The sequence below is a fragment of the Mobula hypostoma genome, chromosome 21, assembly GCF_963921235.1.
Source record: "Mobula hypostoma chromosome 21, sMobHyp1.1, whole genome shotgun sequence".
Classification (NCBI taxonomy): Eukaryota; Metazoa; Chordata; class Chondrichthyes; order Myliobatiformes; family Myliobatidae; genus Mobula; species Mobula hypostoma.
The window spans coordinates 29,333,605-29,358,210 of record NC_086117.1 but is presented as its reverse complement, the minus strand read 5'-3'; positions in this window follow the sequence as shown (position 1 = coordinate 29,358,210).

Sequence of the window (24,606 nt, the reverse complement as noted above, 5' to 3'; positions counted from 1 at the left end):
CAAGGCTGCGTCCTCGTACTGACTCTCCTCACCATCTTCTTCAGTATGATGCTCGAAAGGGCCACAGAAGACCTTGATGACGAGAACGGTGTTTACATCAGATACCGCACTGATGGCAGCCTGTTCAACCTGAGGCGACTACAGTCCCACACCAAGACATTGGAGCAACTCATCCGAGAGCTACTCTTCGCCGACAATGCTGCCCTTGTTGCCCACACAGAGACAGCCCTGCAGCGTATAACATCCTGCTTCACAGAGGCTGCCGAGCTCTTCGGACTGGAAGTCAGCTTGAAGAAGACAGAAGTTCTCCATCAGCCCACACCTCAGGAAGATTACCACCCTCCCTGCATCACCATCGGTGAGGTAGAGCTGAAGGCAGTCCACCAGTTCAGCTATCTGGGGTGCACCATCTCGTCAGATGCCAAGATCGACAAAGAGATTGACAACAGACTGGCGAAGGCAAACAGCGCGTTCGGCAGGCTGTACAAAGAGTCTGGAACAACAAGTATTTGAAGAAAGGCACAAAGATCATGCATGTACAAAGCCGTTGTACTGACCACCCTCCTGTGCGGCTCCGAGTTGTGGGTCACCTACCGTCACCACCTACAACTCCTTGAGCATTTCCACCAGCGCTGCCTCCGCACCATCCTCAACATCCACTGGAGTGACCTCGTCACCAACATCGAAGTCCTCGAACAGGCGGAGGTCACCAGCATCGAGGCCATGCTGTTGAAGACGCAGCTGCGCAGGGCAGGGCACGTCTCCAGGATGGAGGATCATCGCCTGCCCAAGATTGTGCTGTATGACGAACTCTCCACTGGCCACCGTGACAGAGGGGCACCCTAGAAGAGGTACAAGGACTCTCTGAAAAAATCCCTTGGTGCCTATCACATTGACCATCGCCAGTGGTCTAATCTAGCCTCCGATCGTGAGGCCTGGTGACACACCATTCACCAGTCTGTCTCCTCCTTCGAGAACGCACGCAGGGCTGGCATTGAGGACAAAAGCGAAGGAGGAAGAACCGTGACACAGCAGCATCCAAACCCAGAACAGAATTTCCCTTGCAGCCGCTGTGGCCGGGCCTGCCTGTCCTGTATTGGCCTTGTCAGCCACCAGCGAGCCTGCAGCAGACGTGGGCAGCCCCCTTCCTAAGTCTTCATTCGCAAAGCCAAACCATGATGATAACTGGGCTGTATCCACTACTTTTTGTAGGATTTTCCATTCAAGGGCATTAGTGATCCATACTAGACTGTGATGCAGTCAATATATACGCCCCACTACACATCTATAGAAGTTTGTCAAAGATTTAGATGTCATACCGAATCTTCACAAACTCAGGAGGTAGAGAATCTGCCATGCTTTCTTCGTAATTGCACCTGCGTGTTGGGCACAGGACAAGTCCTCCAAAATAATAATGCAGAGGAATTTAAAGCTGCTGACCCTTTCCACTTTTGATCCTCCGATGAGGACTGACTCACGGACCTCTGGTTTCCTTCTTTTAGATTTGCTGACACTGAGAAAGAGGTTATTGTTATGCCACCACTCAGCCAGATTTTCAACCTCCCTCCCTGCTAATTTGTCACCATCTTTAGGAGGGAGATTGGTGATATCAAGCAGATAATTATACCAACAGTGCAGCAGATTTTAAACTTGTTAGCTATAGATATACTGGTTCTAACAATAACTATAAATGTTAATCTTCTACCTTTGTTTGCATTTGAAAATGTGTTTAACTCTTCTCATTCCAAATGAAAATTTCCTGACCTGAACCAGTACTTCTTTTTCTCTCTCCACAAGTGATACAGTACCTTCAATATTTTCCATTGCTCCAAGATTACACTGAGAGTTTGCAGTGGGCCTACACATCAGCACAAGAGGGCAAGCAATTTGCTCTGTGGAAAAATCAGATTTTTTTTTAAGTTAGTCATTTTTCAGGATCTTAGTATCACCAGAAAGGCAGGGATTTATTGGCTATTGACCCTTTTATTGACCCTTTTATTGATTTATTGACCCTTGAACTGAAGGGACGATCAGGCCAGTTTAGAATATAGCTTTGGTGGGCTTGCAGTCACATAAGGAATGGACCAGGTCAGGACCACACTGTAATCATGAACCAGATGAGTTCTTTCAACTATTCCAAAGTTTGTGATCACCATTACTCAACAACAGATTCAGTTTTAATGCCAGAACAAAAGAAGAAACAGAAACTGGGTCAAGATTCAAGACTCAAGTTTAATTATCTATGTCGAAGCATGAATTTGCACTAACAACCAACACATCCATGAGTATAATGAGGGCAGCCCACAAGTCTCACCACACATTTTGATATCTTGGTCTTTAAACATGGAGTGTAGACTTAAGAGTAAAGCCTGTCCTCTAATTCCCCCACAACCCTGTCCACTAAACCTAACCTGACTCCTAACTCTACTCTTTTTTCCCCACAATCATCTCCAAGAACCCGAAAAGAAAAAAACCATTAAAACATCAACTAAAATTGAGCCATCGCCTCAATGATGTTGCAGCTCAACACTATCAAAAGGATTACTTAAAAGGACGTATATAATGACTGTAGGATTATTCATTAGAGTAGACTTGATGAGTAATTTGCTCATCAAACAAGACTGGTGAATAAACAGTCCTCAATTCACCACATTTTTCTGGAATTTATAGGGAGAAGTTGCTGTAGCCTTGGCTTCTGCTTCTTCAATGACTGGACTTTGTCTCCTCCACAGGTGATTGACTTTGAATCATTCTCATCATTTCCAACTCACTGGCTGACATACAGCTGTCAATTAATACTCAGTATCTGAATTTCCTGAGAGGATGGTATCAATCAACTGAGTGTCCAGTACTTTTGAAGCAGCAGGACTACCGAGTATTCAAGTAAAACAGGAACCACATTTTAAGTTCAATTTTAAGTTTCAAACAACAGTTTCAGCAACTTTAATACAAAGTGGTATGACGTGAGTTCAGTACTAATTCATTCCTTTTGTGCTACACTGTAAGCCTAATGCATTCATCAAATACATCTAATTTAAAAAATGCAAAAGCAGCAATTAGCACAAAGTGGATTGAACTCTGGTTTCTTGTCTCAGCTGAATTGATAGTTCCACATCAGCAATTCTGTCCTGGTGTCTTGACTTAGTACTGAGACAATATTACTGTGGTAGATTACAAAAGCTTTGTTTATTATCATCAAATATGCAAAAACAAAATCACAGTGACAAAGAAGATATAAAATAGTACAAGTATACATGAAGCTTGCTGTCATAGCATGAAGCATGTTTATTAAGAAGACTCTTGCTGACACCTACTGGCAATTAAGTGGTGTCACAACAACCTTGCACTCAACGTCAGTAAGACCAAGGAATTGATAGTGGACTTCAGGAAGGGGAAGTTGAGGGAACACTAATCAGTCCTCATTGAGGAATCAACAGTGGAAAAGGTGAGCTGTTTCAAACTCCTGTTTGTCAACATTTCTGAAGACCTACCATGAGCCCAGAATATTGATGTAATTACAAAGAACGCACAACAGCAGCAAAATTTCATCAGAAATTTGAAGAGACCTGATATGTCACCAAAGACTCTAGCAAATTTCTACAGATGAACCATTAAGAACATTCTAACTGGTTGCATCTCCAGCTGCTTTGGAGGAAACGCTGCACAGGATCAGAAAAAGCTGCGGAAAGTTGCAAACTCAGCCATCTCCATCATGGGCAGTAACCTCCCCAGCATCTAGGACACCTTCAAAAGGCGATGTCTCAAAGAAGCTGGATCCATCATTAAGGACCCCCACCATCCTGGATAGGTCTTCTTTTCATTGGTACCATCAAGGAGGAGGTGCAAAAGCCTGAAGACACAAGCCAAACTTTTTAGGAACAGATTCTTCCCTTCTTCAATCAGATTTGTGAGGAGACAATGAACTCATGTACACTACCACACTATTTCTATTGCTTTTTTTTTTGCTCTATTTGCACTAATTTTATTTTTTTTTCTTATTGTAATTTGTGGTTTTCTTACTAGCACTGTCCTGCTGCTGAAAAACAACAAATTTTATGACATATGTCAGTGATATTCAATCTGATTCTGAGTCTGAAGACTGAGCTCCTCTGCAATAATCTCACATGAAGCAAGGAGGGAATGTTCAACTGTTTCCTAATTTAATGGAGGGTTAGCCCATGTAAATAAATTTGGTTAATACTACTGTTACAATAAGAATAGGAGGTTTGGAGAATAGTTGTAGAAATTATTTTATGATTTGCCAGATCCCAGATTACAAATGCATACAATATTTGTTATTTATTTATATCTGCATTTGCCCAGTTTGTTGTTCATTGATCCCATTTACAATTACTATTCTATAGATTTGCTAAGTCTGCCAGCAAAAAAAGAATCTCAGGGTTGTATGTACTCTGACAATAAATTTTGCTTTGGACTTTGAACAATAGGTAAATGTTTCACGTGGTACACAGTTGCATCTACATACTACATTTTGTACAAATAAAACATTTAAAACTTAGCATCGAGTATACAAAAATAGCACTGCTAAAAATCGATAGATATGTGCATATTCCATATAAATTTATACATTCTTCAAGTGCTGCTCAGTCCCAAGAAATTCATACTGAAACTATCTCACATGAAATTATATAAAAACTTCAAGTGTTACAAGCAGTAACTGTGGGAAAGTTAGCGTTTCAACTCAAACTTTTCATCAGGGTCTCCAACTGAAACATTCACTCTATTTCCACAGATGTTGCCTGACTTGCTGAGTGTTTCCAGCATTTCCTTTCTATATTTCATATTTAAAGCATCTGCAGGATATAGCTACTTTTACAATATTTAGTTCTTTACTCTGAAGCAAAATAGAATAAATATATTAAAGTATGTATTACCATTAGGAAAAAATGCTGATTTATTAAAATCTAAGCTATTTCACAGGTGTATTTTAACAAAGGGACCTGCCACCCTTAATTGAGCACTCTCTACCATTGACTATAGTGCCAATCTATGTGATTGATGTTTAATAAAAATATAATGATAATTAATAGAACCAATTGAAATATTTCAGCAAATTAACCAATGAATCAAGAAATTCATAAGAGCCAAAATAATGAAAAGAAACATGTCGTGGACATATTTCAAAGACTTCAGATGGGGCCATTTGCTTGAAGCTGCATTCCCGATGAAGATCTTTGGATTTAGGAAAGAGATTGGATTTTGGCACTTTAAAGTTGAGCCAGTTGTCACCTGGCTGCTGGTGCGATTCTGCATTAATACAGCCATCTTCAAAGCACCGCTTTGATGTCCACATGAAGACTAACACTATCGATATTTTTTCCCAATAAACCTTTTTGCTGATTGAAAATGTAATTAAAAGATGTTGTTATGTGTTTTACTCCTAAAAATAGTCAGCTGTAAACTTGTGAGGTGCCTTCATGTACTGGAAGATCCAGAACTAGTTGTTTTTTTTGAGCGTTTGGAGTCATTTTGATTATTTGAATGGCGCCTGTCAATTTTAATGCATGGTAATAATGTAAATGTATGTTATTAGATGTTTAAGAAAATAGTGTTAATATCAGTTCAAATAGAAGCAATAGTTGTCTTCCATCTTAATCAAAAATGAATTCCATTGCAATCTTTATTTAGCGGTATAGGGTCCTTCTGGCCCTTCGAGCCACATCACCCAGAAACTGCCAACAACTCCAATGAAACCCTAACATAATCACAGCACAATCTTCAATGAGCAATTAACCTATCCAGTACATCTTTGGACTGTGGAAGGAAAGGGGAGGACCTGGTGAAAACCCACACACTCCACAGGGAGGATGTACAGAGGCTCCTTACAGAGGATTGAATTCTGAACTCCGATGCCCCGAGCTGTAATAGAGTCGCACTAACCGCTGGGTTACCATGACGCCCCACTGCTACGCTACCATGGCGCTGTATGTGAAGAGCTTGTGTTGTTTTTATTTTGTTCACTTCCACGTCAGCATTAAAATTTGGCAAAATGCTATTTTGAATAATAATTTGTTTGAGGTATATATTTTAAATGTGTAATGATTGTGTTAAAATCATACATGAACATATATCCTGTTAATACATTAATGAAAACAAAAATGATTTTCTTTGTTGAATGTGTGGCCAGTAATGGCTCCGAAATGGCATGCCTGTGCTATGTAAACCTCTGATGTTCCTAAATCTCTTAAACCTTGCTATCGAATCAATTTCTACCAGATATCCTGGCTGTGTGTTCCCGGCATCTAACACTCTGTGTTAAAAAAAAACTTGCCTCACGTCTCTCCTTGGAACTTTCTCACCCTCACCTTAAACGTATTCCCTGTAGTATTCGATATTTTCGCCCTGGGATAAAGCCTCTGACTATCTAGGCCTCGCATAACTTTGCATCAGGACACTCCTCAGCCTATGACGCTCCAGAAAAAAAACAGTTCATTTTTTTTTCAGCTTCTCCTCATGGCTAACTCGTTTGAAGCTAGGCAACATCCTGGTGAACATCTCCTGCACCCTATCCAAAGCGTCCACATCCTTACTCAAGAGTGGCAACCAGAGAAGCAAACGTAACTCCAAATATGGCCTAACCAAAGATTTATACAGCTGCAATAATTCAGGATTAAACTCTATCTGCCATTTCTAATTGATCTGTATCCTGCTGTGGCCTTTGACAACCTTCCTTGCTATCTGCAATTCCACTGATCTTGATGTCGTCTGTCAATTTACTAAATCAGACCTAGCATGAATATATCTTCTCACATCAGTGCCACAGTAGTGTAGTGGTTAGAGCGACGGTTTTACAGCTCGAGCCATTAGAGTTCAGAGTTCAATTCCAGCTCCATCTGTAAGGACCTTGCGCCTTCTCCCCGTGACAACATATGGTTCCTCCCACAATCCAAAGACAGTCCTGACGAAGGGTTCCGGCCCGAAACGTTGACTGATTGTTTCCACAGATGCTGACCGACCTGCTGAGTTCCTCCAGCGTGTTGTGAGTGTTGCTTTGACTCCAGCATCTGCAGAGTATTTTGTGTTTACTGGTTAGTAGATTAATTGGCCATTGTAAATTGCGCTAGGATTAAAAATAGCTGGGTTGCTGGGCGGCGCAACTCGGGATGAAAGGGCCTGTTCAGCACTATCTCTAGATAAAATAAAATTTTTAAATTTCAGATCCGTAGAAACCCACTTCAGCAAAGCAACACTCCTTCAGAAAAGTATCAGCCCAGAGTTCCCTGCACAACTCTCTGAGGAGAGAGTTGAATCGAAGACCTTCTGTTTTGGAATTGAAACTACTGCCAGGCAAGGGTAGTGGCCCCATTCTGAGCAACAGCTGAAACTTCTCACCACTAATCTTACTTTTCCCAGGGCTGCTCCCCATTTTCACACAGTATTTTACTTGCCTCTAAAGCCTGACCTTTCTGTTAACATCCTCTAACATTCCAGCAAATTAGTTTAACGCTGTTCCAATTTGGTGCACTTTATTTTTCTCTGACCAGATATTGTGGAATGCTGCTTAAATCACTGGTAAGCATGCCTTTGTTGCAAGTCTCCTGAGCCCACTTCATAAAACATTGCTATTACCCAACTTGGAAACGGAAATGTCTTTACATTTTATGAGCATCTAAAACATTTCTAACTCAGCATTTTCTTGAAGTTGTCTGTATACAGCAAAACAAAGCAGCATTCCTCTTGGAAGAAGGAGCAAAACACAAAACATACAGTCACAAAATAATACTAGCATAAGCCCCTGAGTCACATGGCCTACAGACACATTTCTGCAAGGAATCATCTCATCTCACACTGGGTCAGTCGCAGACAAAGACACCCAACTTGTCTCACACTGGGTCAGCTGCATCTTTTCTTCCAGAGAGGGAACACTAGAGATCAACACCTATGGGAGAGATAGCCTGCAGCAGCTAGCTCCCCCCACCAACTCAGCAAAGATACCAGCACACCTCCTGCGCGTGTCTGTCTCTGTCTGTCTCTCTCTCTCCCTCCCCCACTCCCTCTCTCTCTCTCTCCCTCCCTCTCCCCACCTCTCTCCCTCTCTCCTTCCTTCATCCCTAGTGGTGTTCAGGCCTTCCTTCATCATGTCCGCAGCTCAGTTTTCTCTACTGTCAGTCATGCAAGTTTTTTGGGTGGAGTCTGAGAAACTCCATCACACTCAAATGTAGAAGCATTCTTCATTGCTGCTTCTGTAACAAGTGTTGTTTTACCAGTCAGGGTTGTTAGCCCTGAACTGAACCTGGAGGACTAGTAGACCACTCTTAGCCTGGCCTCTACCCTTTGACCTGTTTGGCATGGGTGACCCTACCAAGAGCCAAAGCATAAAATCCACAACAAGGCACAAGGTATTTGATACTAGCCGAGCTTTCTTACAGGCCGCCATCTACCTGTATATTTTCAGTAAATATCCTTGGTAGGCTCCAATTGCTCTATTATCATTGTGCAATCAATAATTAGACTGAGACACAAAGAAACTACGTGAAACTTCAACTAATATAGCAGAGTCCAATAACATGGCATTAAATCAAAAAATTTCCATGGCATTAATTAAATGGAAAATTGATTTTTTTTCTTCAGTATGAATTGCTATTTCAAAAATCAAACAAATTAAATCATTGCAGGAACAGTATTTGCTCAGATATACTTGGAAATATTTCCGTCACTACTTTTTATTTCAAAGAGTAGAAGGAAAGATAGACCTAGCTGATTTGATGCCAGTCCGGCAAACTTGAATCCTCCAGTCGAATCCTCTCCAAATTTTGCATTTCTAAACATACGTTAAGCCACGTGAAATATACTCAGTGGCCACTTTATTAGATACAGGAGTGGAACCCAGTGTGGTCTTTTTGCTGTAGCCCATCCACTTCAAGGTGCAAAATGTTGTGTATTCAGAAATGCCCTTCTGCACACCACAGTTGTAACATGTGGTTATTTGAGTGACTGTCGCTTGCTGTCAGATTGAACCAGTCTAGTCATTCTCCTCTGACCTCTGTCATTAACAAGGCCTTTTCATCCACAGAACTGCCACTCACTGGATGTTCTTTTGCTTTCCTCACCATCCTCTGCAAACTCTGGAGGTTGAAAATCCCAGGAGATCAGCAGGTTCTGAGATGCTCAAAAACCCCAACAATCATTTCATAGTCAAAGCAGATTATTTTGTGTTTACGATTCCATGGTCAAAGTCATTTAGATCACATTTCTTCCCCACACTGATGTTTGGTCAGAACAACTGATCCCCTTGACCATCTCTGCATACCTTTATGCATTGAGTTGCTGCCTTATAACTGGCTGATTAGATGTTTGCATTAACAAGCAGGTAACAAATGGCCTAATTAATTGGCCACTGAGTTCATTTCCTTTATTTTGTTAATCAGTTCCTTCCTTTTTAGCACAAAAGAAAAGGTGCATTATTTAAATTTGTTATTTGGTTCAGGAATTAGTGGATAAATTGAGAAATGCACCCAGCAAGCCTGATGCAGTATACATGTTGGCTTTATGGTGATATTGTACATTGTGAAGTAAGCGCATCAACATAGTGAAAGAGTCTATGTATTTATTAGAAAAATCTTACCAGGAAATGGTTATCGCAGGACAGCCCAACTTTAAATGTATGAATGGAAATTACAATGGACATTTACAGAATGGAGAAGATAACAGCATCTGTTAATCATAAGTTGGAACAATTTGATTCATACTGGGAAAAATGGTTTAACTATATAACACCTCATCGACCTGGTTTTATTGAAGTCAATGAATATGTTGTAAAAAAAAATCACTCCCTACTCTGTACATAGTTTTCTTCTTTCGATTGTTCTTCCTTTCCTCTCCTTTCTATAAGTGTACACCTCAGATAAATATTATGTGGAGATTTGTGACAAATATGATTATATGATATATGATTATCTGAAATACATCTTATGGAAATGTTTGTTTGATGATGAACTTCAAAAAAAAATTACAAAAAAAAAATTTTTTTAAAGAAAAACCAGCAGCATTTCATGCCAGTGACAGACAAGGAAACTCTGCCTAAAACTAGGTCAAGGGAAAGCCAATATACTTATTCACATCCTTCATATCATCACGAGAGCGATGTACTGATAGCGCTGAAGAGAATTTTGAGAAGGTTTATTGGATTGGGGAATTTTGTAAAGAGGAAACATTGGCTGGAGTGGAACAGGATTATTTTAAAGGATAATGGAGATACACAAAATTATGAGAGGCAATTAGGGAGGATAATTTTGATCAAGATGGCGCCAAGTTGCCGTCTCCATCGAGGTCGTTGCTCAGACTTACTTGATTTTTAAGTTTGTGGGGATGGTTTTGGGGACAGAGAGGGGAGTTAGGAGTCAGGTTAGGGTTTAAGGACAGGGATGTTGGAGAGTTAGTGGTCTGGTTGAGATTTAGTGACAGGGGTGCGGAGAAGTTAAAGGTCAGGCTGAAGTCTAGGCCTCCGCTCTGCACTACATGTTTAAAGGCCAGCAATATGGACGTGTGATGAAGGACGTTGGGCGATTGGTGTTATGGACAAGGGGCTGGTAGCCCCCCCAGGTCAGTAGGTCCTGGGATTGGATATCCATGCAAGCCAGAGGCATGAGGGCCGGTAACCCCTAGGTACACAAGTTGACAGTCCAGAGATCGAGGCCCGAAATTCATGATCTTATCATCAGCTAGTCCTGGGGACAATACCAAAAGTTTGAAGCCCAGTGGTCAACTGGAAGTCTGAAACCCTAATGACGAAGCCCTGTCCCTTCCCAGAGTCCACTGGGGGAAGTCAGAGGACCTTGTCTGTGATTCTGATAGTCCACTGCAAGTCCAGATGTCTGTCCTGGGTTTGTCTGTGTGCATGGGTGGGAGGGAGGAATGGGGCCATTCTTGCTGTTGTATTGTTGCTTGTTGCATTCTGTTCTGCTGTATTCTGTTGTCGTTGATGCTGCTGGTGTCATTCTGCAAAACATGGTAGGCATGCTATGTGGCACTGATGTGTGGGTGTTTGGATGACGGAATTGGTGGCTTTGTTGTAAGGTTTGCAGACGATATGAAGGTAGGGTGGGGGACAGGTTGTTTTGAGGAAGTAGTGAGGCTACAGAAGGACAGACAGATTAGGAGAATGGGCAAAAAAACGGCAGACAGAATACAGTGTCTGGAAATGTATGTTCATGCACTTTGGTATCAGAAATGAAAAGATAGACTATTTTCTAAATGGAGAGAAAATACAAAAACCTGAGGCACGAAGGAACTTGGGAGTCCTTGAACAGGATTCCCCAAAGGTTAATGCGCAGGTTGGGTCTGTGATGAGGAAGGTAAATGCGATGTTTGCATTCATTTCAAGAGGACTGGAATATAAGAGCAAGGACGTAATGTTGAGACTTTATAAAGCACAGGTGAGGCCTCAGTTGGAATATTGCGAGCAATTCTGGGCCCCTTAATATCACATTCCTGAACAACAAGGCACAGCAGCTCCTCCAATTCCTAAGATGATTGAGGCAAACAAGGCTCCCACCCCCTTCTTAACTGAGTATTACAGGAGCACCACTGAGAGCATCCTGACAAGTTGCATCTCCATCTGGTATGGGAGCAGTCGAGCACCCCATTCACCTGAGATGTCAGCACATGCATGAATGCAGTGAGAGGGATAATGCTGATTAATATTCAATCTAGGGTGTCTGGAGTGCTGGTGTGAAGATTTAGGTATTTGAAAATTATATGCAACTTGAATACAGCATTCTCAACCCAAAGTATTGAAGTAAACAATATCATTGTAACCATTGAAACTGTATTGAGTTACCGTTGATCATAAGGTATAAGAATATGAAGTACTTTGAGTTTATGAGCCTCTTCTTCCAAGAGTGTCTTGAATATGATGCCTGCTTGTTTTGCTGAATAAAAACTTTTATATCCACCAGCTTCAGTGTTTCTCAATGACTTTGTTCACAGTCACCCAAGGAACTATAATTGTGCTGCAGGGAACAGAGTAACTAATTTCCTACTTAGTGTTCATATAACCACCAAGGAAAGAAATTGCAGGGGGAGACTGTCAACAAACCCATCTGAACCCTTTTGTACATCATGGCTTATGACTTGTTTCCTTCCAGTACACTTACACTCTAAATCTTGGCACATCCCCACAAAACTCCTGTTTCATACAGTACTACAGCACAGAAACAGCCCCTTGGTCCCTGTGCTTCATGCCGGCCTGGTCTTTTGCCTAGTCCCATCTATCTGCACCCAGGCCATATATTTTTCATCTATGTACCTATCCAAACCTCTCTTAAATGTCACAATCAAACTCACATCCGTCATTTCCGCTGTCAGTTCATTCCGCACTTGCACCACCCTCTGAGTGAAGAAGCTCTCTTTAGATTCCCCATCAATATTCCATTTTTCCTAAATCTGTGAGCTCGAGTTCTATCCTCATCCATCCTGAGGAGAAAAAGCCTGACTATTCACCCTATCTATACCCGTCATAACTTTGTACACCCCCATAAGATCTCCTCTCGCTCTCCTTCGCCGCAGGGAATAAAGTCCCCACCCATTCAATAAAGTTCTAAATTATTAATGGTGAGATCGCTGCTGTCTTTAAGTGTACCGACTAGGGATGCACAAAAATTTATACTTTGCCTTAAAAGTCCTTGAAACAAATCATGCAAACAATATTAATGAAAATCACAGAGAAATTGCTTGCTTTTGCAATTTATTGATTATAACAGAAGTCCTGTAAATATTTTTAAACACTGAACAGTGAAGATACTAAAATTTCAGGATGAGTATTCAAAGTTCTTTCTTGTATAAAATACAGTAAAGTGGATAGACAGAAGAACATCAAAAGACAATAAAGAGTTTTAAAAAGCATCCAGCAAATTAAAATGTTGAATTAAATGGAAAATAATGTCCAAAATACATTCAGCAGATTGGCTTATGAATGTAAGAGGCAGCTTAGCTTTACCTGAAGTGGTACAAGCATAACATCACTGTAATTATGACAGAATATCAATGTTCTGCTCCTAATATTGGCAATGTGTCTGATCACTCCAGATCTTTACTGCTACTGAATGCAAACCATGTGTCTCTGCTCGTGCAGCCAAAATACTGCAGGACATTGGATGTAGAAGAATGGAGGATTCTTACAATCCCCTGGCCAAATTTCTTTCCTCCATCCTCACCATCAGAAAGTACAATAGAAACTCACAGGTCATTTTGTCATCTGTCAGAATTATTTGGCCATAAGTAGTAATTATCTACTTGCAGACAGATTTTTCTTCAAAATAATGACATTATATACCAGTTAATATCCTGATTAATATAATTTTGATTTTTCAAACACTAAAGGGAATAAGATCTTTTTCAGATTCAGACTGTGTAGTTTTATTTCAAAAATTGATAGTATTTAAAATAGCCATCAGACAAAGAAGACGGTAAATAAATGGTAATAACCAATAATAACAGTATTGAACAGAACAGGAAATGGTTATTATTTTGGAGGCAAAATCCAGCTACAAAGTTTTGAAAGTTTCAATGCTGGCTTGCAGTAGTGTCCCTACAATTTATGAGAAGAGTTAGTGTCGGGTCTGAAACGCCAATTTATCTTATTCAGAAATGCAGAATGCTGGTGAGGGAGCATCTGAGACATTGAATAGGTAGGATGATAGATCTACATGTATAATGATCAACACAGGATATCATTCTCCAACTAAAATTAAATCAAAATCAAGTAGAAGATACATGCAGAGACTATATTGTAAAAGAATCACATATAAATGCATTTATTAACAATGCCAAATGCCAATTCTAATGTCCAACTCATTGGCATTTATTTAGACATACAGTGCACAACATATCACCCAGCACCCGCCTTTTTTAACATTAGCCTAACCACAGGACAATCTACCATGGGCAATAAATGTACTAACCGGTATGTCTGTGGGCTGTGGGAAGAAACCAGAGAATCCGGAGGAAACCCACACAGTCACGGGAAGAACGTACAAACTCCCTAACAGGCAGCGCCGGAATTAAACTCCAAATTTCAACGCGCCGTGCTGTAGAGGAATCGCCCTAACTGCTATGCAACTGTAGGACCTCTATTTCACTTCTTGTTTGCTGACTTTGATATCTTGCTCTGCATTACATCCCTACAGATGTAAAATCTATTTTCAGCATCACAGTATTGATTGGAAATGCAAGGTTTCCAAAGGAAATGTCAAAACACATTACAATACAAAATCAATGTAATCTTTATATTACAGCCATCCAGCATAACGTGTTTCTGTAAAAAGAGATTTGGGGGCAACACAAGATGCGCCCGTTAACTGCAGCAACACAGCCCTTGGTTGTCAGGAATCATCCTCCTGGAGGTTTGTCCCAAGCAATGCATAATTGAGGACTTTATGAGTCCTCCGGGAGGTTTCTGGGCAGCATAGTAACAGAACGGCCAGTGGAATGCTATTACAGTGCCTCCAACCCAGGTTTAATTCTACTGCCGTCTGTAAGGAGTTCCTATGTTCTCTCTGTGACCACATGGGTTTACTCTGTGGGCTCCCATTTCCTCCCACATTCCAAAGACTTACCAGTTTGGGTTAGTATGTTAAGGGCATGCTGTATTGGCGCTAGAAGTGTGGCGACTGTTGCGGGCTGTTGCAATCCAGCAGATTCTCAGACCGTGTTGGTTATTGATGCAAAAAAACAATGAATTTTGCTATATGTTTCAATGCGGTTGGCATTCATCTGTCTCAAAGGACAATGGGTGATGATCATCGTCATCACAAGCCTCGGTGGAAAGTATAGAGATTCTGAAATACCCAGTCATCAAGATCCCCCTTTTGGACTCAGCAGTTTAGTTCAAAGTAAAGCTTGATGACTTCCGGCGTCGAGTATGGAGTGTGTTGGTGCGTGTGAGTGTGGCTCCCGATTTTTATTGAAAATCTACCTGTTTATCTTTGCCGTATGCTCGAGATAACTGGATACTTACCATTGTGAACAACGCGGGACATAGCTGGACATTGAAATGGCAAGTAGAATGTACCTTCGAAGTAAAGCTGGGGAAAAAGATAGCGAAGCCTCGAGCAAGCAGACTGATGTTACAGTAATGGCGCCGTTGCACGCTGCTGGAGCTGGACCCGGACCTGCCCTACCCGATGACTTGGAGAGGCTTCGTTTAGTGCTTATTACTGACATGACGCAAGCGGTGCATTCTGCCCTAAAAAGGGAACTTGAAGATGCTTTATCACCAGTGACTGCTACCATGGAACAAATTATGTCTGCTTACGAGACACACGACGAACGCATTCGTGAGGTTGAAGACGGCCTGAATGATTACAGTGACCGGCTGGTGAGCGCCGAAGCCGCCATTGCAGCGTTGCAGAGCGAAAACGCGTTTCTGAAGGGAAAGCTAGATGACCTCGAAAATCGGTCGCGGAGATCTAATTTGAGAGTGGTCGGCATTCCTGAAAATTTGGAAGGTTCGGACCCTGTTAAATTTATGACCGAGTTTTTTGACGAAGTGCTGGGGGCAGATTTTTTCCCAAGTCCTCTCGTACTTTCGCGTGCTCACCGAGTCGGACGTAAACCATCCGGTGTCTCTGGAGCCAAGCGAACGAGACCAAGAATGTTCCTGGTTTGCTTTCACTCCTTTCAAGATAAGCAACGCATCATCAACAGACGGAAGCAGGAGCTGTATTTCCGCGGACACCGCGTGCTTTTTTATGAAGATTTTAGGGCAGAGCTGGGTAAAAAACGGGCAGCTTTCAAGGAGGTGAAATCCCTGCTCTACGGGAAAGGGGTCAGGTTCGGCCTCTTGTATCCTGCCCAGCTCCGGGTCATGCATGAAGGTAAAAAGCATTATTTCGATACACCAGAGGCGGCCAAAAAGTTTTACCATTCACGCTGGGGAGAACAAGAACGAGAAGAGCAATGACTTTTTTTTAGGTTATTCGTGCAGCATTGAAGGGGCCTCATGCCGAAGCAAACTGTTAATTTTCACAATCCACTTCTTTGTTCATTTTTTCCAGTTTAATTTGTGGAACGCGATCGGGTCGAACTGCTATGCTGCCGAAACTGATTAACAAAAACTTTCAACCAGCAAAATGTAAATATTTGGGATTTATATCTCGGGTGTTTTAAGTTGCCCAGTGTGTTTTTTTTTGTTTTTAATGCTTAGCTTGACCTGTGTTATCTTTAGCCTATATGTTATATTAAAGGTAGTATAAGTGATAGGATAAATTTTAGGGAGGGGAGCCACCCTAGATTAGATTGAAAGTTGGGTTGTATGGGGGACGCCTTGGAAGTTTTTTGTTGGGTACTGCCTGCGATCATCCTCAATTGGGGAGGTAGATCTAGGCTTCGGGGGTTAATTGGGTTTTTTTGTTTGTGTAAAGGGGTGGGGGGAGTGTTTTGGGGGATTACCATGGCAGTTTATTCTTTTGTGTGTTACGGATTGATCAGACTTTCTTTTTATTGTGCGTTATTGTGTGCAACTTATACCCTCGCACTGTTTTGGATTGTAGGCCCTGTGTGTCTTTTGATATGGTTAACATGAGTGCAGCTGATGGAGGCCACCCTGTGAGGTTTATTTCTTGGAATGTAAAGGGGCTTAATGGTCCGGTTAAAAGAGCTAAAGTTTTCTCACATCTGAAACAATTAAAAGCTGATATACTATTTCTACAAGAGACACATTTAAGAGTGGAGGACCATAATAGACTTCGTAAAGCATGGATTAGTCAGGTTTTTCATTCCAGATTTAATAGTAGGTTCAGGGGGGTGGCAATATTAATCACCAAAAGAATGCAGTTCACACCATCTGATGTAATCAGTGACCCTAATGGTCGCTTTATTATAGTCTCTGGCTCTCTCTTTCAGATACCTGTTATTTTGGTAAATGTTTATGCTCCTAATTGGGACGATGTCCAATTTGCAAATAGGGTTTTGTCATTAATACCTAACCTGAATACACATAAGCTAATCTTTTCCGGAGATTTGAACTGTGCTATTGACCCACTGCTTGATAGGTCTTGCCCTAGGGGAACATTTTCTGGTATGGCAAAGGCCTTCTCGATGTTTATGCAACAAAATGGTTATATGGATCCTTGGAGATTTTTGAATCCATCAGTTAGGCAATTCTCTTTCTTCTCTCATGTTCACCACTCCTATTCCAGGCTAGACTATTTCTTTATAGATAATTCCTTGATACCTATGATTAGACAAATCGAATACACTGCTATAGTTATATCTGATCACTCGCCCGTGAAACTGGACCTATGTTTTCCCTTAAACGTTAGAGAACGGCCTCTGTGGAGACTTAACCCCCTTTTGCTTTCTAATGAGAAATTTTGTAGTTATATATCGGCTAACATTGACACATTCTTCGAGACTAACAAAACTGAGTCGGTATCGTACTCTTTACTTTGGGAAACTTTAAAAGCTTACTTGAGGGGTCAAATAATATCTTATACTTCACATGCCAATAAAGAGAGTAGGAAGGAAATGCAAGTGTTATTGAAATCTATTTGGGACCTGGATAGAAAATACTCTGAGGCACCCACTGCGGAATTATATAAAAGCCGGGTTGATTTGCAAGCGAAGTTTAATCTTCTATCTACAAACCTATCAGAACAATTAATTCTTAAGACACGTGGCCTCTATTATGAATATGGTGACAAGACGAGCCGGCTTATGGCTCATCAGTTGAAACGTCAGGCTGCATCACGACTTATTCCTCAGGTAAGAGACATGCACCAGAACTTGACAAGCAATCCAAAAGAGATTAATAACATCTTTGCAACTTTTTATTCCTCTCTGTATGCCTCAGAGTTCCCCTCAGATAAAACAAATATGGATCGTTTTTTTAGATAATTTGGAAATACCAACTCTTGAACCAGAGGAAGTGGAGAACCTAGATCGGGCTCTTGGGCAGGAAGAGATTAATAATGCCATTATGGCTATGCAGAGTGGTAAGTCCTCAGGTCCTGATGGTTATCCAATAGAATTTTATAAGAAATTTAAGGATAAGCTCACACCGGTCCTTCTAGAAGTGTTTCAGGAATCTTTGGAGAATGGCTCCTTACCCCCTTCTCTTTCACAGGCAGCTATTTCACTACTTCTTAAAAAGGACAAGGACCCGACTCAATGTGGATCATATCGCCCCATTTCACTTTTGAATGTAGATGTGAAAATTTTGGCTAAAGTGCTTGCATGTCGTTTAGAACATCCCCTTCCCAAGATAATTTCAGATGATCAAACAGGTTTTATTAAAAATCGCTATTCTTTTTTTAATATCCGTCGACTGGCTGATGTGGTTTATTCACTGAGTGATTCTCCAAGTCCAGAGGTTGTTGTCGCCTTGGACGCGGAGAAGGCATTTGATAGAGTGGAATGGGTATATTTATTTAGTGTTTTGGAGAAATTTGGATTTGGCAGAATATTTATAGCTTGGGTTAAGCTATTATACCACTCGCCTTCAGCGTGTATACAGACAAATTATTTTCGATCTGGCTATTTCCCATTAAAACGTGGCACTCGCCAAGGCTGCCCACTGTCCCCTCTTCTTTTTGCAATTGCAATTGAGCCTCTTTCTATTGCAATTAAGTCAACTACATTATTTCAAGGTGTTATAAGAGGGGACATGGAACACCGTGTTTCCCTATATGCTGATGACCTCTTACTTTATGTTAACGACCCTATAGGTAGTAGTCCTGCTATTGTGTCATTATTAGGTCAATTTGGAGCCTTCTCTGGCTATAAGCTGAACTTTCAAAAAAGCAAATGCTTTCCCATTAATAACTTGGCCCTACAGATCCGACAGGAATCCTTGCCCTTTCCTTTATCTCAAGATGGTTTTGTATACCTAGGAATATATATTACTCGCTCTTTTACATCTCTGTTTGAAGCTAACTACAGGCCTCAGGTTAGCCAAATGAAGGCTGATTTCGAGAGATGGCGCAGTTTACCCCTTACTATAGCTGGGAGAATTCAGTCAGTGAAAATGACTATACTTCCTAGATTTCTCTATTTGTTTCAGTGTTTGCCAGTTTTCTTATCTAAGTTATTTTTTAAATCAGTTGATCAAGCTATAACCTCCTTTATTTGGGAAAATAAGGTCCCAAGGGTTAATAAGCGCATTCTTCAAAGAGGTCGTGACATAGGTGGAGTGGGTCTTCCCAGCTTTATTCATTATTACTGGGCATCGAACATTCAAAAAGTATTATTTTGGCTCCACTGGCCAGATATAATCTGGTGCCTGCTTGAGTCACGGTCTTTGCCATTCCTCGTCTCTCCCAGCTTTGGTGTATTCTTCCTTACCATTGAAATCCTCTCAATTCACATCTAACCCGATCGTGCTCTCCACCCTCAAAATTTTTAATCAATTTCGCTGCCATTATAAGTTCATATCAGCTTCAGTTTTGGGCCCCATTCATAAAAACCATTATTTCCTCCCTCCACATTCGATTCAGCTTTCAGACAATGGGGTTTGAACGGTTTTATGCGCATTAAGGATTTGTATAATGATAACATATTTGATAGTTTTGATAACCTGCGCGGTAAGTATGGCCTTCCGCATAATCATTTTTTTTAAATACCTGCAGATTCGCCACTTTGTCAAGGAAAAATTTCCCTCTTTTCCTGTTCTACCACCTGCTATGTTATGGGAAAAATTCACTCTTAGCTTTAACAATAAGGGGCTGATTTCTGAACTATACTCTCAGCTGATGTCTTTGGGAGTTCAAGATCTAAACAAAACTAAGAGTAGGTGGGAGGACGACCTCGGTATGGACCTTGTGGAAGAATATTGGGCAAAAGTATTGAATAGGGTTCATTTCTCATCATCATGTGCTAGACTGGGGCTCATACAATTCAAAGTTTTACACAGGGTACATTTAAGTAAAGCCAGACTGGCAGACATATACCCTGGGACAGACGCTGGCTGTGACAGGTGTTCCTTCTCTCCGGCTGGTTTAATACATGCATTTTGGTCATGCCCTCGGCTTGATGACTATTGAGCACTGGTTTTTAAAATTATCAGTGAGGTTTTGGGGGTGACACTGAGACCTTGCCCACTTATAGCTGTATTTGGTGTGGCAGATGATGATTTGGGTTTAAATGCAAGCCAGTCGGATATCATTGCATTTACATTGCTATTGGCCCGTAGGAGAATTTTGCTGGTTTGGAAATCTGCCACTCCCCCAACTGCTGCTGCTTGGTTAGAAGATGTAATGTTTTTTCTGAAATTAGAAAAGATTAAATTCACTTTGAGGGGGTCTGTGAAAAAGTTCTATTCAAAATGGGGACCTTTCTTATCATATTTTGGGAGACTTAAGGAATTACCTACTAGTTGAGGGCATTTGATTGTACTTAGGAAGTTGCCTCCCATTTAACACACTTATAATTTACCTCACAGGGTGGTTGATGAATTGTAAATATGAGTGTATTTTGGATCATCTGACATGTTGCAGATGTGTATGAGCTGTCGTATTGAAGTAGTGTGGGGGTACGGTTGTGAAATGTCCGTACTTGTATTTGTGAATTGTTGTGTTGTAGATATATTAGCTGCCATGATATGTTCGGGGAGGGTGGGTGGGGGGGAGGTTTGTTTTGGGGGTACGATACTAAAGCAAAATGGAGGAAAATGTAATCCATTATATATTCTGTATTGTGTCATTCCTTCAATAAAAATAAATATATTTAAAACCTTTGAAAAAAAAAGTAAAGCTTATGTAGCAACACTCACAACACGCTGGAGGAACTCAGTAGGTCGGGCAGCATCAGTGGAAAAGGTCGGTCGACGTTTCGGGCCGGGACCCTTCGTCAGGACCGAAACGTCGACCGATCTTTTCCACTGATGCTGCCCGACCTGCTGAGTTCCTCCTGCGTGTTGTGAGTGTTGCTTTGACCCCAGCATCTGCAGATTATTTTGTGCCTATGTAGCAATATGTTTGGCACCAGCTTGGCTGCAGGAGCTGCCAGAAGGATGTTCAGTGACGTCCAGCCGCCTTAGGGGCTCCACTCCGGATTTGCTGTCTGGGTTTACTCCTGTAGCCTTCGTCTCTCCCAAGGTCGCCCCCAAGGCAGTGTGGCTATTCACCCACAGCTGGGAACCTGGTTCATGTGCACCAAGGCGTGTCCACACACCGGAGGGCCTGCATGCTACGTGTGCAGGGGCCAGACCTCCTCCCCATCCTCTGTAGTTCAGCCCAAGTCTGAAAGGAGTTCAGTTTCCATGTGTCACCAGCGAGGAAGCACTCCATGAGGCTTGCTGTTGGAGAGGCTATGTACTGACAGGGAGAAACACATTCAGCTTTTCTTTTCACAATACTGCTAGCCAGCGGTGGAAGTGCAAGCACTACCCACTACACTACCTCACCAGACACGTCTCAACACCATTTGACATTCAACGTACATGTGACAAATAAAGCTAATCTTGTCTTCTTGGTTTGTAAAAATCTTAATCCCAGGTTTATCTACTAAAACAAACATCAGCTGCTACTGGACCATCAGCAACTCAGTGAAAGGCGCAGTAGGGTCTGCACAGAACCTTTTGCTCTTCTAGTGTGAGGAGATGTCACATTCAAGGACACATGTAGGGTATTGTACTCAGTGGAAACGTACATAATTCACGACAACCGACATTGAGTTTGGGTTCATTTTAAGTCTGACATGATGATGTAATTACGTGAAGTTTTATTACAATGTTTTATGTTCAGAGTATAGAGGACTATAAGGGAATTTGTTACAGTTTTCCTTAAACTTAAAATGCCTCTGCCATTATATTTGTGAAAACCTACAACAGGACTACATGATGAAGGATGAGCAGCCATCATGAAGCTTCTATGGGATAGGCCACAATCCAGGGTCTACTTTTGGCATTGTTTAAGGGGAAACCATGAGTGATGTTAGCAAATTGCCAGAAAATGTAGTGAATTGATGCTTGCAGATAAAGTCATGTACCAACTGTGATTGCAGTATAGCTTAAGTTGACTGCCCTCGCTGTGCATGTGAACACAGCCATGCTGCGAGGTAAACAACTTCTCAAAAATCACCTTTCTGTCAGGGATTTTAATGAGAAGATTTTAGCTCCCTGCATAGCTGTGTTCAAATGTACAGTGAGGGCGGTTGAGTGAAATTGCTGTTTCAAGGACAAATAAAGAGTGGGTTGAGATGAATGTGCTTTCAAATCAGAAGAAAACCTCTCTTCACAGGAAGTGGTATAAAAAACAGCTTACATACAGGAAGTGGTGGTCATACAAAATGAACTGTGCCAACCAGAACATTACGAATGAAGTGTATTTTTGAAATATACAAGACTACTGCAAGAGAGCCTTGTCAATCAGTGTTGCGGCCATCATACAAAGGCAGAGTATTTTCCTTATTTTGAAAGCAAGGTGGTTAGTCGTCGTGGCTATCCCTCGAGGTCGAGGATGATGGTCTTCGTTCTGAAGAAGTGGCCCACAGAGCGAAGACACCTGTGCATATTTGTTTAACGTGTACATGATGTTGCACTCCAAGAAGCACACGATACTTAACAAATCAACCAACTGATTCCAATGGCATGGAAACCACGACGATTGGAGCTGATGGATTTGTTGCAGCCTTCATCCGCCTTCACAGCATTTGAGTTCGAAGTAACTTTGTCCGCCTGTTCCACCGTTGAGGTCTTGGTTGGATTGTTCTTTGTCAGGGACTTCACCCTCGGCCTTACCGCCATGGGTGACCCTACCAGGAGCATTACTCCAGACGGCATCGCTCTCGGGATCTCAGGACCATACAAGCTTCCCCACCGCGACAGGGTGACAATCCACGGAGAAGTGACACGCTGTGTGACTGAGGCTGCCTTTGGGAGAAGTACATATATAAAATAGATGGTAATTATTGTAAAATTGGAAGAAGAATGAACAACAGTGCACTCTGATGTAGCTGAGTGGAGTGGATATTGAATAAAACACCACAGACATAAGTTATCATTGCAAGGCTCACAGCTCAATGAATCTTTTTGTCATGACAATTTATCACAGAAACTGCAAAATTCCTCAGATTTTTATATATAGAAGGCAGAATAAATCAGCAGTGCAGTGGGTGAAAAGGCCACTGAACCAATTTTACTTTACATCAATAAACATAATTATAAACATTAATGCAGGGATATCACAGATTAAACAAGCTAAGGTCCGCATATCTGCAAAAGTTCAAAGTTCAACATAAATTTATTATTAAAGTACCTATATAGGTACAGTGTTGTGCAAAAGTCTTGGGCACATATATATAGCTAGGGTGCCTAACACTTTTGCACAGTACTGTAGTAATCTATTGCACTGTACTGCTGCCACAAAAAAGATTCATGACATTTATGAGTGATGATAAATCTGATTCTGATATGGGTCTCTGCTATGGACTGAGACTGGGAAGGGGGCAGGGAGAGGAAAATCATGGTTGGGAAAAGGGGAAGGGAGTGGGAAGCACCAGAGAGATATTCTGTAATGATCAATAAACCAATTCAGGCCGGAACCCTTCGTCAGTCCTGACGAAGGTTTCCGGCCCGAAACGTCGACCGATCTTTTCCACAGATGCTGCCCGACCTGCTGAGTTCCCCCAGCGTGTTGTGAGTGTTGCTTTCACCCCAGCATCTGCAGTTTATTTTGTGTTTACAATAAACCAATTGTTTGGAGTCGAATGACCTTTGCCTGGTGTCTCAGGGCTGGGTGTGTCTGCACCCATGCCAATCCCCCGCCCCGGCACACCTTCTCTGCCACCTGTCCTACCCCTTCCCAGGGCATTCCACCCTCGCCGTACCCAACATCCTTTGCCCGCACCATATTTCCAAACCCGTTCTCAGCTCCACGTTAATAAATACAGTACTGTGCAAAATCCTAGGCACCCCAGCTATATATATGTGCCTAAGAATTTTACAGAGAACTGTGTACAACCATATACTATCCTGAGATTAATTCTCTTGCCAGCATTCACAGTACAACAAAGGAGCGCAATAAAATCAATGAAAACCTACACACAAAGACCGAGACAAACGACGGTATGTGCAAAAGAAGACAAACTGTGCAAATACAAGCAGAACAAATAATTAATAAATAAATAAGCAAATAGATTGATTGATAGACACATAGATAGATAAATAAATGTATATCAATAGATGGATAAATAAACAAATAGATAGATAAATACACACATACGTACTGAGGACATGAGTTGCAGAGTCCTTGAAAATGAGTCTGTAAGTTGTGGAATTAGTTCAGAGTTGAGATGAGTGAAGTTATCCACTCTGGCTCAGGATCCTGATGATTGGAAGGTGTTAATCAAAACACCACAGTCTTATCTAATAATATTCTTTTGCTCTTTAACTATAGTCCCAAATATTCATAGCTCAAAATATAAAAGGCCAAACATCATGAACCGACAAGTCTTGTAAAAGTAGATGAGAAGTTTAGCAAATCCAGTAAATGATGTTTTTATCAGCTTTATGGAGTTTGGTTCTATTCCTTTATTTATGAAACACGATACACACACAAAATAACATTTGAAATCTAAATCAAGTTACAGAAAAAAAAATCGTAGATTAATACAGAGGCACAGGTAGTAGAGTTGCTGCCATCCATTCAA